The sequence below is a fragment of the Dermacentor silvarum genome, chromosome 1 (assembly GCF_013339745.2).
Source record: "Dermacentor silvarum isolate Dsil-2018 chromosome 1, BIME_Dsil_1.4, whole genome shotgun sequence".
Taxonomy (NCBI): Eukaryota; Metazoa; Arthropoda; class Arachnida; order Ixodida; family Ixodidae; genus Dermacentor; species Dermacentor silvarum.
In genome coordinates, this window is record NC_051154.1 from 223910962 (window position 1) to 223923078 (window position 12117).

At 46.6% G+C, this 12117-nt stretch overlaps 1 long non-coding RNA gene across 1 annotated transcript; it reads left to right on the forward strand.

Moving 5' to 3' along the window:
* Positions 1–1421: 1421 nt before the first annotated feature.
* Positions 1422–11732, forward strand: LOC125942078 (uncharacterized). The gene is made up of 3 exons (XR_007464774.1): positions 1422–1533; positions 10433–10590; positions 11270–11732. It is a non-coding gene; the product is annotated as an uncharacterized LOC125942078 (long non-coding RNA).
* Positions 11733–12117: the final 385 nt, after the last annotated feature.

The window sequence follows — 12117 nt, forward strand, 5'->3', positions numbered from 1 at the left end:
TGGCCCCGCCGCAGATGGCTTTCAAGATACAGCAGCGCGGGCGGGCGCTCACAGCGCTGTCCGGGTAAAGTCCCTATATTAGAAAAGTACCGCCATCCTTTGATAAACGCCGCTTCTCTTTCTCCCGTATCTCCGATTGGACGATGATAGCGCGCGCTTTTCACTTCTTTATATTTTCTTTTTTTTTCGCCTCAGCGTGGTGCCATATGGTGGTGCTCCGGTATGGCGGAAACCTAACCCAGCATTGGCAGAAGATGGAGTGCAAATGAAGCTTTAAAGGGGAATATTTCGCTTCCTCTGGCAAGGAGGCCCTCATAAAGGGAAGAGGGTATCGTCCAGACTCATAGTGATTTAATGCCCTGGCGAGCTTTACTTGCCAATGGACACAACTACACTCTAGTAGAACTTTAGAAGCCAGCGGCATTTGCCCCCTCAAAGGCGGATGCATACGAGCCTCCACCAATTGGCGCACACTAAAGACTTGCGTCATGAGCCGGATGGCCGGTGTCCCCGCCGACGGAGAGCATGCAGCCCGCGCTTCAAGCCGGGGCGAGTCGCGTCAGCGGGACTATTTCTTTAATCGCGGAGGAAATCGGCTGCTGCGCTTCGGTCATCTGGGCGGGGCCTCTCCTGTCTTCTTAATTCTTAAGTTGTACCCGACTTATAGCTCTACACTCATTCAGCTAACGAATACTCTGGCTTCGTTTTTTTTTTTTTTTCTCAGTACGAGAATTTTTTTTTTCTTTTTTCATCCGTCCCACGGTCCGCACCCCATTCGGAATTCCCCGTACCCTTTTAACACTGTTTTGTAAGTGCATCGCCATACTCCCAAATGCCTTCTTGGGCAACATCACTGAGGACCAGCTTGAGGCAAGGGGTAATAGACGTTTTTATGAGCTAAAAACCCATGCATGCATGGAAAGCACATTGCGTCTAAAAACTGGGCACTTCACAGGGGCTCTGGAGAGAGAGAACGGATTATTGACAGTGGGCAAAGGCAAGCTTCTCTGCCTACTAAACACCCAACACTGTTGCCAGGTAGCAACCTCTGAAAAAATCCCCTCAAAGGGGAAATCATCTTTGTGCATCCGTAAAGAGGGCAGACAGGCATAGCCCCTTGAATGATGTTGCCAGCTTCAAAAGGCCCACTTCTTCATATATCCTGAATGCTTTCTTCTTAGCCTTTGCAGGGTGCAAGCCTTTTGCCGTCCAAAAGTTGTCATTGAGAGCACTGTTGGTTTGATGGCAATACAGTTCAGAAGCAACTGTAACAAACCTCCCTTCCTAGTTGGTCTAGAGGAGCCTCACGGTGTCTCCATGGAGAGACACCATGAGACGACAAGCAAGGTCACTGAATGCGTCCAGGCCCTTGTTTGTTTTTCGGTCTGTTCTGTTAGTAATTACAACCATGAGCCTAATACCAACAAGCTCTAGTTCAGCACTCACGCGGTTACTGTGCCGAATACATAATAAAAATAAGCACAAAATCAGAAAACACAAGGGAAACGATAAAGCTCACTGCACAGAGCATAGGTGATGTTCCTAAGCTCAATCAGTGTCAGCTTTTTATATACACTTGTGGGGATTGAGGGAGGCGCCGGCGCCATTGCGCGGGCTTCACCTGCTCTGCCATCCCCCGCCTATGCCCGCCCGCTCCCAACCGGTTCCGTCCTTGAAGCAGTTCCAACCTTGAACAAGCTATACGTACCAGAACTTTCTTGTGAAACTCAGAACCAAGTAAACCCCTGTTTCCCACTCCCCCCCTTTTTGGAAACATCTCTTTTCTATTATTTTTTTATTCCCCTTACAATACCCTACTGCTAGCCTCCCTCCATCGTTTCAAGCAGCCGCTACTCCAGAACGTATGCAGCGGAAGCTGCAGCGTCAGCGCTAGTACGACCTAATTCATGCGACCGAAAAAACGACCCAATGAAATAGCTGACTTAATGGTCAGCTATTTTGGCAAGAGGGCCAACCCGTCGTCCTGCTGCTCAAGGAAAACAGAGGCACAATGCCAGACGTACAAGGGCACAAAGGCTAACTCCAAGTGACTATAGAGCATCGGCCACGATGAGGAGAGACATCAATATAAGGCAGGCTCAAATGGCCATCTTTGCATGTGTAGACGCTTCGCACATATAATTGCACCATTATTCTATACTGCACCTCTTATCAGAAAGTTGTGGGTGTGTGCTGCAGGCTAAGGCAGTGGAAGGAGGCCGTTTTGGCATTGGTCTATCTCTGTCCCAAAACCAACCGCCTCGCTAAAAATGACTTCACTTGGCTTTGACATCTGCAAATTTGCTTTCCCCAGCACAAAATACTCAGTAGAGGTGACTTCAATGTACATCACTCACATTGGGGACACAAAGATGCACGGCCAACAGGATGCCACTTTGATGAAGCAGACATCACAGACGTCAAATTAGCAAATGACACAAACTATCCCAACTGCCACACCCGCCACTCAAAACAGCTCTGGCGTTTGGCTTCCTTCGAGGGGTGATGCCCTTGGGAAAGGAGCCTGCGCCATGAATTCCCGTCGAAACCCTCGTAAGCACAGAAAACAAGTGATCTTTGGGCCGCTCCCATTGCGGCCATTTCCTATGTGGCGCCCCAAGCGCCTACTGAGGTGGGGATGCCTTCGAGTTGAGGACAAACACCTCTTCCCAAGTGTTGAGGTCCCATAATGGCCGAGCACCAGGCCTATTTACCTGTACCTATTTTACTGGTAGGTTCCCGGCTGCAGCACTTGCCTCCCACAGCCGTGGCAGATGGTTTTCAACAAAGCCGTCTGTGGTTGGACAAGCAGCACCCAGAGACAGCTCCTGAAATCTCTATTGTGCCCTCTTTCGAGATGTGAACCCCTACGATAGCTGAGCAGCAGACCAGGGAACATATCTACCCATTAGAAAAAACCGGCGGGTTCCCGGCGGCACCGGGATTTGAACTCGGTACCTCCCGCATATAAGGCGGATGCTCTACTGCTAGGCCACCGCTGCGGTACTGAAACCAGAAGGACAGTACACTGATCTAACCACCTGGGCGACTGCGGCCTTCGTTCAGAGTGTCAGTGCGATTCTGACCCAAGAGGCAGCGACCATTATCCGATCTAGATAACACTTGAAGTGTGCGTGAAAATGTGCCACATTTGCAGAAATCATGGCTACAGGCTGGGAGCATTTTCGTGACACACTTGAGTCCGCAGAATGTGAAGGCATTGAAGAATCTTTAGCAACATGCATTCTTTACACAGTGTGAGGAGCGACATGCAAACAGAGCATACTGCGGCAACATCCAGCCCTGACAAGCACTTGCTGCAACTTTGGGTCGAGCAAGCTCTAAGCTGCATATTTAAATTGTGGCCATAAGCAACAAGCCCTAATCAATGTTCTGCACAAGATCAAGCGGGAGAGATGCCGTGCTAAGCAACTCGCCAGAGACCAGTGGAGGGACCGCTGTGCATCATTTGCACCCATAGGTCTCAGTAAGATGTGACACACATCCTTGACTATAACAGGGTGAACTAAAACTGTAATACTATTGAAAACACGATGCTTGACCTTCAGTGCACATCTGAGGAACAAGCATCAGAGGCTTTTTCCAACCACCTCACAGCAACCGACCGTCACCAGACTTATAGTATGCACCTTCATGACCACTTGCCGATGAAGGAATCGAAAGCCTTTTTACGATGGCAGAACCTGTCGCTGCTCTTGAGCATGCCAACACTTAAAGCGCACCTGGCAAAGATGGAGTCACTTGGCAGATGTTGAGGAATCTTCCCGAAATTAGAACGCAAGCACTATAGCCTGTAATCAATGAAATCTGTAACATTGGTTAATTCCCCATGAAGTGGAAACACTCGGTGGTGATGTCACTACCAAAACCAGGCAAGAAACCAGACACCATAGCCAACCTTCGACCAATCTCACGCACACAAAAAGCGTGCAAATTGCTTGAACGAATGTGCCTCATGAGGGGGGCTGAACTAGAGCACTGCTTGGGCTTGAGGCCGCAGGCCCGGGCCAGACTCGGGCCCGCTCATTAAAGGGCCTAAGTAGGCCTTCGAGCACACACGACCGTTATGCATTGCATGGTTTAATGCATTCTGTGCCAAGCTGAAGTGACACGTGCAAGATGACTGTCAGCATCATGATCAGCCTATATTTATGTCCACTCCAGGACGAAGGCCTCTCCCTGCGAACTCCAATTAACCCTGTCTTGCGCTAGCTGATTCCAATTTGCGCCTGCAAATTTCCTAACTTCATCACTCTACCTAGTTTTCTGCCATCCTGGACTACACTTCCCTTCTCTTGGTATCCATTCTGTAGCTCTAATGGTCCATCGGTTATCCATCCTACGCATTACATGGCCTGCCTAGCTCCATTTTTTCCGCTTATTGTCAACTAGAATATCGGTTATCCCCGTTTGTTCTCAGATCCACACCGCTCTCTTCACTGTATATCAGACGACTATATCATATCAAAGAATATAGTAAAACACATCAAGTTCTCATTTTTAACAGCGGAGCTGTTTCAGCCGGACCTAATGTGTCCGCTGAATCCAAAAATGTGGGCCGATCCTGGCAGCAGTATAGAAAGGGTCCAAGCGCAATGGCACATACACCTCTGAACTAGCGAAGCTGAGCCTGGATAAGTCTAGCTATGAGTGGTGGGGACTAATTTCTTGTCGATTGGCAATTGATAGCCAATCAATAGCTAGTCGATAATCCCGATCAATAATCAATAAATTCCCGAAAATGCTGGGGATGACTTGGTAGTGCTTAGCCTAGCCCAAATACGTGGCCAATACCTTACGATAGCCAATCGACAGCTAATCAATAATAGATCAATAATCAATAAATTCAGATAACTTGGTAGTGCTTAGCATATCCCAAATACGTGGCCAATATCTTGCAATAGACAATCGATAACCAATCAATTGCTAATCAATAATCAATCAATAATAAATAAATTCCGGGAAATGCTGGGGATGACTTGGTAGTGCTTAGTCTAGCCAAAAGCCAGGACTAGCTAAGTGCCCATCATCTCCGCTCTCTCTTTAGCATTGTGCCGCCAGTGCAAGCTACACAAATTTTTTTTCTTTTCCCCAAGAACGAACATTATTTCCGCATAAGGAAAAATAAACTATACAAAGAACCACTGCTCAAACCATTTCCATATTACTGCTTTTGCGATTGCACTATTACCAGTGTCAAAACTATTGCATTATTTTAGCGCTAAGGCCAGTTACTTTTGTGCTTCAATGCATAAAACTGCGTTTTCCTCAAAAAGTTAACTGGAACGCCCATGCATTTCGTTGGACACCTTGAAAATTAATATCTCGAAACTGGTTCAGTCCCGAGAATTCGTTCCAAGTGGATACGCCTTGCGAACTCAGCGGCTATAATTGGTAGATTGAAAGATGTGCCGTCAAATAAATAATTAAAAAGGTAATTTGCATAATTATGTCAAATATTCAATTAGGCGTTTTCACCGTCCATTAGGTCATCCATGTCAGAATTTGCTTAGAACTACATAAAACAATTAGCCTCCTTAGAGCGTCGTCGCATTAATGCGAACACAAGAAATCCTGAGATATGGTCAGTTCCATACTTCAGAACACTCTATAAGCATCAGTCGTTAATACATTACCTACCATTCACTTTGAACAGATACAAAAATGGCGGTAATTTCAGTAAGAAAGAACTCAGCTGACACTTTGGTCGCTTGTAATGTATCTGATGTGATTGTTATTCTGCCTTTGTGTATGGTTCTGAGTATATAATGTGAATCCTGTTTCGTTTTCTTAGCAAATGTTGATCTTGTAAAATTCAGTCTCATGCTATGTTGTATAACTGGTGTTGCGTTGTTTTGTATAGCTAGTATTGTTATTGTAGTGTTGTTTAAAATGCATTCTGTTAAAACTTTTTCCAATTCTGTTAACTCGCCGTGATGCAAATATTCTTTGTCTTTCCGTTCATAGCTTTTTTGTCTATGAGGAATTCCGGTGACAGCTGGAAATATATGTGAATTATTGTGCATGTGTGCACACTGTTTGCTGTACTATTGCCTTGCCTGGTCTTTTGGGTCACGTCAAGCTACATATGTAGCTTTTAGTCCAAAATGACCGTCCAGCATGTAAACTAGACAATAAATTGATTTTATTTGATTGATTTCGTCGGACACTTTGAAAATTATAATCTCGAAACTGGTTCAGTCATGAGAATTCGTTCCAAGTGGATACGCCTTGCGAACTCGGCGGCTATAATTCGTAGATTGAAAGATGTGCCATAAAATAATTAATTAAAACGTTACTTAGCATAATTATGTTAAATTCTTCAATTAGGCGTTTTGATTTCTCATGGAAGTAATGGCCGTCTCATCGAGTAGTTTAGATCAAGGCTTATAACTGTGCTATCTGCCACAGGAAATCTTTAAAAATTTGGTTCAGCTAAAATGAAACGCCCTGTATGTTTGCATGCTAAATGACATCATAGAACCATATCGTACAAATCAAAGGTAAGTGCATGCGCACCACCAGAAAAATAGTAGCACAGGCAATGGGCCGGATTACTGATGTTCCCATGGGAGAAACAAAGATTTTGGCCTTTTATTGCTTATATACTGCAGCTGATTAAACCTCGAGAAGGTGAGGCTGACAGATACGGTACAATCTGTAAGTAAAAAAAAAAAATTGTTTTCTTACAGGCCGGGCTTTTGGTGATGCACACGCGGGCCCTAGCTAAGCTTAGTAATGAATGCCCGGGCCCGGCCCGGGCCCGGGCTGGTCTCGGTCATGTACGCCCGGGCCGGGCTCGGCTCGGGCCTCGTAAAGCGGGCCCGGGCCGAACTAGGGCCGAAAAATCAGGCCCGCGCAGTGCTCTAGGCTGAACTACCATCTGAAAAAGACGACTATTTCCAACTGTGCCTGATTGGTTTCTGACCTGTTTTCATGTGCGACCATAACCTCTTTCTGCATCAAAGCATCACCAATACCAGCTGCTGCGGAAGAAAGGTACCTGGGATCCTAGCCACAGTAGAGACAAGAAGGATATTCAACACAGTCTGCAACGAGGCGGTACTGGTGGCTTTCATGAAGCCTGCCCAGGTATTAGGGTTGGCAGTGTTGTCAAAGCCTTCTAATGCAACGGGAAGTTTGAAATATGAAGCGGCAGTTGGTAAAGGCTTTTACCAACTGCACAGGCGGAAATGCACGTAAAGCCTGGACTAGCACACTTGACTGCAGGAGTGGTTTGCTGCTGAGGTAAGAAGGTGACTTAACAGTTGCTGATAACATATACAAAGTACAAGTACCTGCAGTATGTAATACCAGTTATGCCGAAACATGCATTTTCTTCAAACCAATATCAAAAGCTCAATGCTTTTTGTGTTTTTTTTTATGTCTGCAGGATGCCGCTCATGTGCTTTGTTTGGGTAAGTATGCACAGGGTTGTAAAAAGCTGCATAGGTGAAATTATACTACCAAATACAGCTGTTAAGCCTAACGTTTGTTCTGGGCTAAATTCTTGCTCCTTGAACTCATTCAAAATAATTAACTGCAGCTCAAAAGTAATCGAGCGCTAGCAGAAGAAAAAAGGCATGTAGTGTGCTTGTCTTAATTTTTATGCTTGTGCCATCTTTTTTACAGTAATAGCTGCTATGGAATCAGTCCCCTGGTTGTTTTGATGTCTACCTGGTGTTGTCGCTGGAATTCCCAAATTTCTTGCAAGAAAATTGCAAATGAAAAATAATTCTCAATGTGCTGTGAGGATTCGAACTTGCGACTGAAAGATTGGCAGTCCATAATTCTACATTTAAGCCACGCTGCTGAAGCTACAGCGGTGGCGAATAATGATCCTGGGGAGCGATCTAGCCAACAAGTGCCATGATCGGCTAACACATGCTCAATATTTGTGTACTGTATATAATGAATGTTTTTTTTTTTTCCCCACAAAACATGTACAATACAGTGTTGTGGTGGGAAAAAAAAGCTGCTCATGGCAGCTTTACTGGTCCCAAGAACCCAGAAACATCCGAGCAGCAGGGTGGAGCAACATATTTCGTAATGACTATATATGACTGTGCAGGTTCAGCTGGCATTCACGCCTTCAGGTTCTGGCACGTCACCTTCCCACTTGTGGAAGCAGTCCTATGTTAAATTTTCTTCTTAGACGTAATGACAACGATCGGGTATATCTGCTTAGTCTTCATTATTCTTCTTCTAGTGCTTGGCTTCTCAAGCTTACTGGATAGGACTGCTGATGCCGTGTTTTCCTCAAGGACAGCGCAAGGCGTACTAACGGGGTAGCCCCAATATAGATTACAGAAAACCAAAACGAATCCAGCAGTAAGAAGATAAAGGGTTGTTTTCGTAGAGACCAGTGGCCAAGTGCAGATGTCAAAGAGGAGCAAGAAAAGCCGACTTTTTTCACTTCATCACTGGGAGGCACAACTTCCACAATCCAAATGACTCACACTTATTTTACTTCTTGAAAGGAGATTACTCACTTGCATCGGCAAGTGTTCATTCCAACAAACACCGCATGAAGCAGGCTTGCTGTGCATGACATTTCACCAGCTATTTTGAGTGAAACTGCAATTTTCTTTATGCCACAAGTTGCCCAATTTTGTGTTTTGCAGTAGGATGTTTGCAGCAGTGCTGTTAAGGTGCTTAAATACTTGTGAATAGTAGTAGAGAACACAAAAGAAAGTAAGAAAGCAGTGCTTTTTTGTGTGCAGACTATGCATACACCTGCTGCTGCGACGGCCATTTTTTCCTGTCTGCTAAATCATTTTAAACAAGCATATCACAATTATTGTGCAAGATCAGGGAACAACTAAACCAGAGGTGTCCTTGGTAAGCAAGGTACGTTTATTTGATGCCATTTTCTGCAACCCTACTATCAGGTTTTCTTTCCCCTAAAGCTGTGCAGGTTCATTATTTAAGAAGTGACGCGACAGTTTGACAATTTTAATTTTAATCAATGCAAAACTTAGCCAAACCTGTTTGGGTTGTTTGTTCTTGGTTTTCGACTCGGCACATTGCACTTTAAGTCATGTCTCACGTGTTATGCTTTTGTTCTTGTCGCAGTTTCTTTACGGGGAGGCGAGTATGTGGTGCCTTAGTGTTCTTGGATGGAGTCTTGCCCTTTCATTCTGTACGCTATAATGTCATTGTTCTGTGTCCAAGGCCATTCTACATTTGAATGTGATTGTATAGCATTTTCCTAAGTGTTGCCTCTGTCACCTACACTTGAAAGTTTGTTGCCCACTACAGGTGGCATACTTGCACTTGTGTGACATATTCTTTAATAAAAGAAAGTCTATCACTTATCCTGTGCACTGCTTGTCTTCATTTTTTTACATGACAATTTACCTATTTATGCTCCTTTGTTGCATTTCAGATTAAAAATGGCTATCATAGTTGACATCATTTAACCATTTTCCATAAAATATGGATAAGGAAACCTGCCATGAGGTTACATTGCCGGAGTAAGCACAGAACTCTCTCGAACCACGCCCAGCCTACCACCCTTCAGTAGCCAAGAAGAATGCAACACCCTGATGTTCGTGATATTAGCATGTTTGTATGGGTAGTTGTTTTTACAACGGCCTGTTTGCCCAGTGCAGAAGCCGCTGTGGGACGAACTTTTTTTTTTCTTGCACAACTTTGGCTTTGCAAGGGACTCTGGCACGTAGTCTGTCACTGGTATGAACAGTGTTTTGTAAGTCCACCGCCATACTCTCCAACGCCTTCTTGGGGAACATGAGTGAGGACCTGCTTGAGGCAAGTGGTAATATACGTCTTCATGAGCTAAAAACGCATGCATGCATGGAAAGCACATAGCGTCCAAAAACTGGGCACTTCACAGGGGCTCTGGAGAGAGAACGGATTATTGACAGTGGGCAAAGGCAAGCTTGTCTGCTACTAAACACCCAACACTGTTGCCAGGTAGCAACCTCTGAAAAAAATCCCCTCAAAGGGGGAATCATCTTTGTGCATCCATAAAGAGGGCAGACAGGCATAGCCCCTTGAGTGATGTTGCCAGCTTCAAAAGGCCCACTTCTAATGCTTTCTTCTTAGCCTTTGCAGGGTGCAAGCCTTTTGCCGTCCAAAAGTTGTCATTGAGAGCACTGTTGGTTTGATGGCAATACAGTTCAGAAGCAATTGTAACAAACCTTCCTTACTAGTTGGCCTAGAGGAGCCTCCGGTGTCTTCATGGAGTGACACCATGAGACGACAAGCAAGGTCACCGAATGCCTCCAAGCCCTTGTTTGTTTTTCAGTCTGTTCCGTTAGTAACAACCATGAGCCTAATACCAACAAGCTCTAGTTCAGCACTCACACGGTTACGGTGCAGAATACATAATAAAAATAAGCACAAAATCAGAAAACACAAGGGAAACGATAAAGCTCACTGCACAGAGGTGATGTTCCCAAGCTCAATCAGTGTCAGCTTTTTATATACACTTGTGGGGATTAAGGGAGGCGCCAGCGCCATTGCGCGGGCTTCACCTGTTCTGCCATCCCCTCCGCCTATCCCCGCCCGCTCCCAACCGGTTCCAGCGGTGGCGCTCCACACGCGGTGGCTCTAAAGCCCCTATATTTATAAAAGTAGCGCCATTCTTAGATCTTGCCGCCACCGCGCTCACCCCGGCGCTTCCTCCTCGCCCTCTCTTAGCCGCCTCCTGTCGCCCCAGCCTCCTCCGCTCCCCCATTGGCCAATCCGTGTCACGTGGAAGTTCGCGTCGCGCTTTTGTATATTTTTTTCTTTCCAGCGCGCTCCGACTGCCATTCTCGGGCCTGTGCGACGAAAGTGCTGTACGCACAAAGGGATCAAACGTGTTAGGGACAAGAACTTCGTTGTGATGGCATGCTGCTGCGCCTTAAGTTGCCGCAACCGACAAGGCGAGGGCAAAAGGCTCTTTTTGTTTACCATCCGGCGTGCGCAAACGCTTGCTGCACACTTGATATTTGCGCCGTCTCGCATCGTCGCGTTGCTACTTCCAAAACGGCATTATTAAGACCAGATACTGACTGACGAAGCAAAATCGCGCCTCAAAAACGTCTCCGCAGGGCGCGATCGAAGTTTTCCTCGGATTTCCTCTGGTAGCGCGTTAGCTGTCGTCTGCCACGGCAGGCCCGACGCAGGCGGCGCCACTGTCGATATCGCGTCTCGATCGCGCTGGTCGCGCCGAGCGCGATAGTGGAACGGAGGAGGAGGGAACTGGATGGCGCTACTTTTATAAATATAGGGGCTTTAGGTGGCTCGTGGTTAGGGCGGGGCGCTGACGTCACTGCGCGGCCGCGCTTCGGCTGCTAGTTACTGAGCGTGGCTCTCTTACTTCCGGGACCAGCGCATGGTACGAACATGCTTTCTTCTTGTCCACCAACACCTTTGCGACTATGACTTGAGCTCGCGCACGGTGCCTTTGCCCGTGCGGGGAGCGCGTACTTTGTGCTGATCCTTTGTGCTGATCCGACGAGCGGTGCCTAGTGCTCACGCGAGGTCACACCACACTGAGCCACACTTGCCGACAGCCAAAGGAGATTGCCCGAGCCCTCGCGCCAGTTGACCCATTGGTTATCGCCAGAACAAGTAGCATGGTCACTGGGACTTTTCCTAGCGGCGTGTCCCAGCTTGAGCCTGTGTTCTCGCAGCGATGTGCTATAGGCGGCCGTTTCTGTATTTTCGCTCTTGGTGCAGGACCTTTTTGGTTCCCCGCCGCGCGGGCGTTTGTGCAGTGCTGGTGCCGAAGGATTCAATAAACTGCTTCCGTTAAGTCAGGGCATTATTGTGTTCTTGCGTGCATCGCTCGGTAGCCCCTTGCGGCCTGAGCTCGCGCGAAGCGGCGCTGCAGGCGACAGCTGACGTGGCCCTGTGGCTCACTAAGCTCGAACCCGCAATGGTTGGTCTCCTGTGAGACACTAAGAACCCACACACTAAGCGCTGGCTCAAAGAGGCTAGAAATATTGCTATGAAAGCTTCTAGCAGAACAGGTGTCACGAAAAAAAAAAAAAGCTGTGCTGTAACCATCTTGGCAACCTCTTGTCCCCTTATAAAAATGCGCTTCCATATTAACTTCACCCCCCCCCAATAGAGTAAATTACC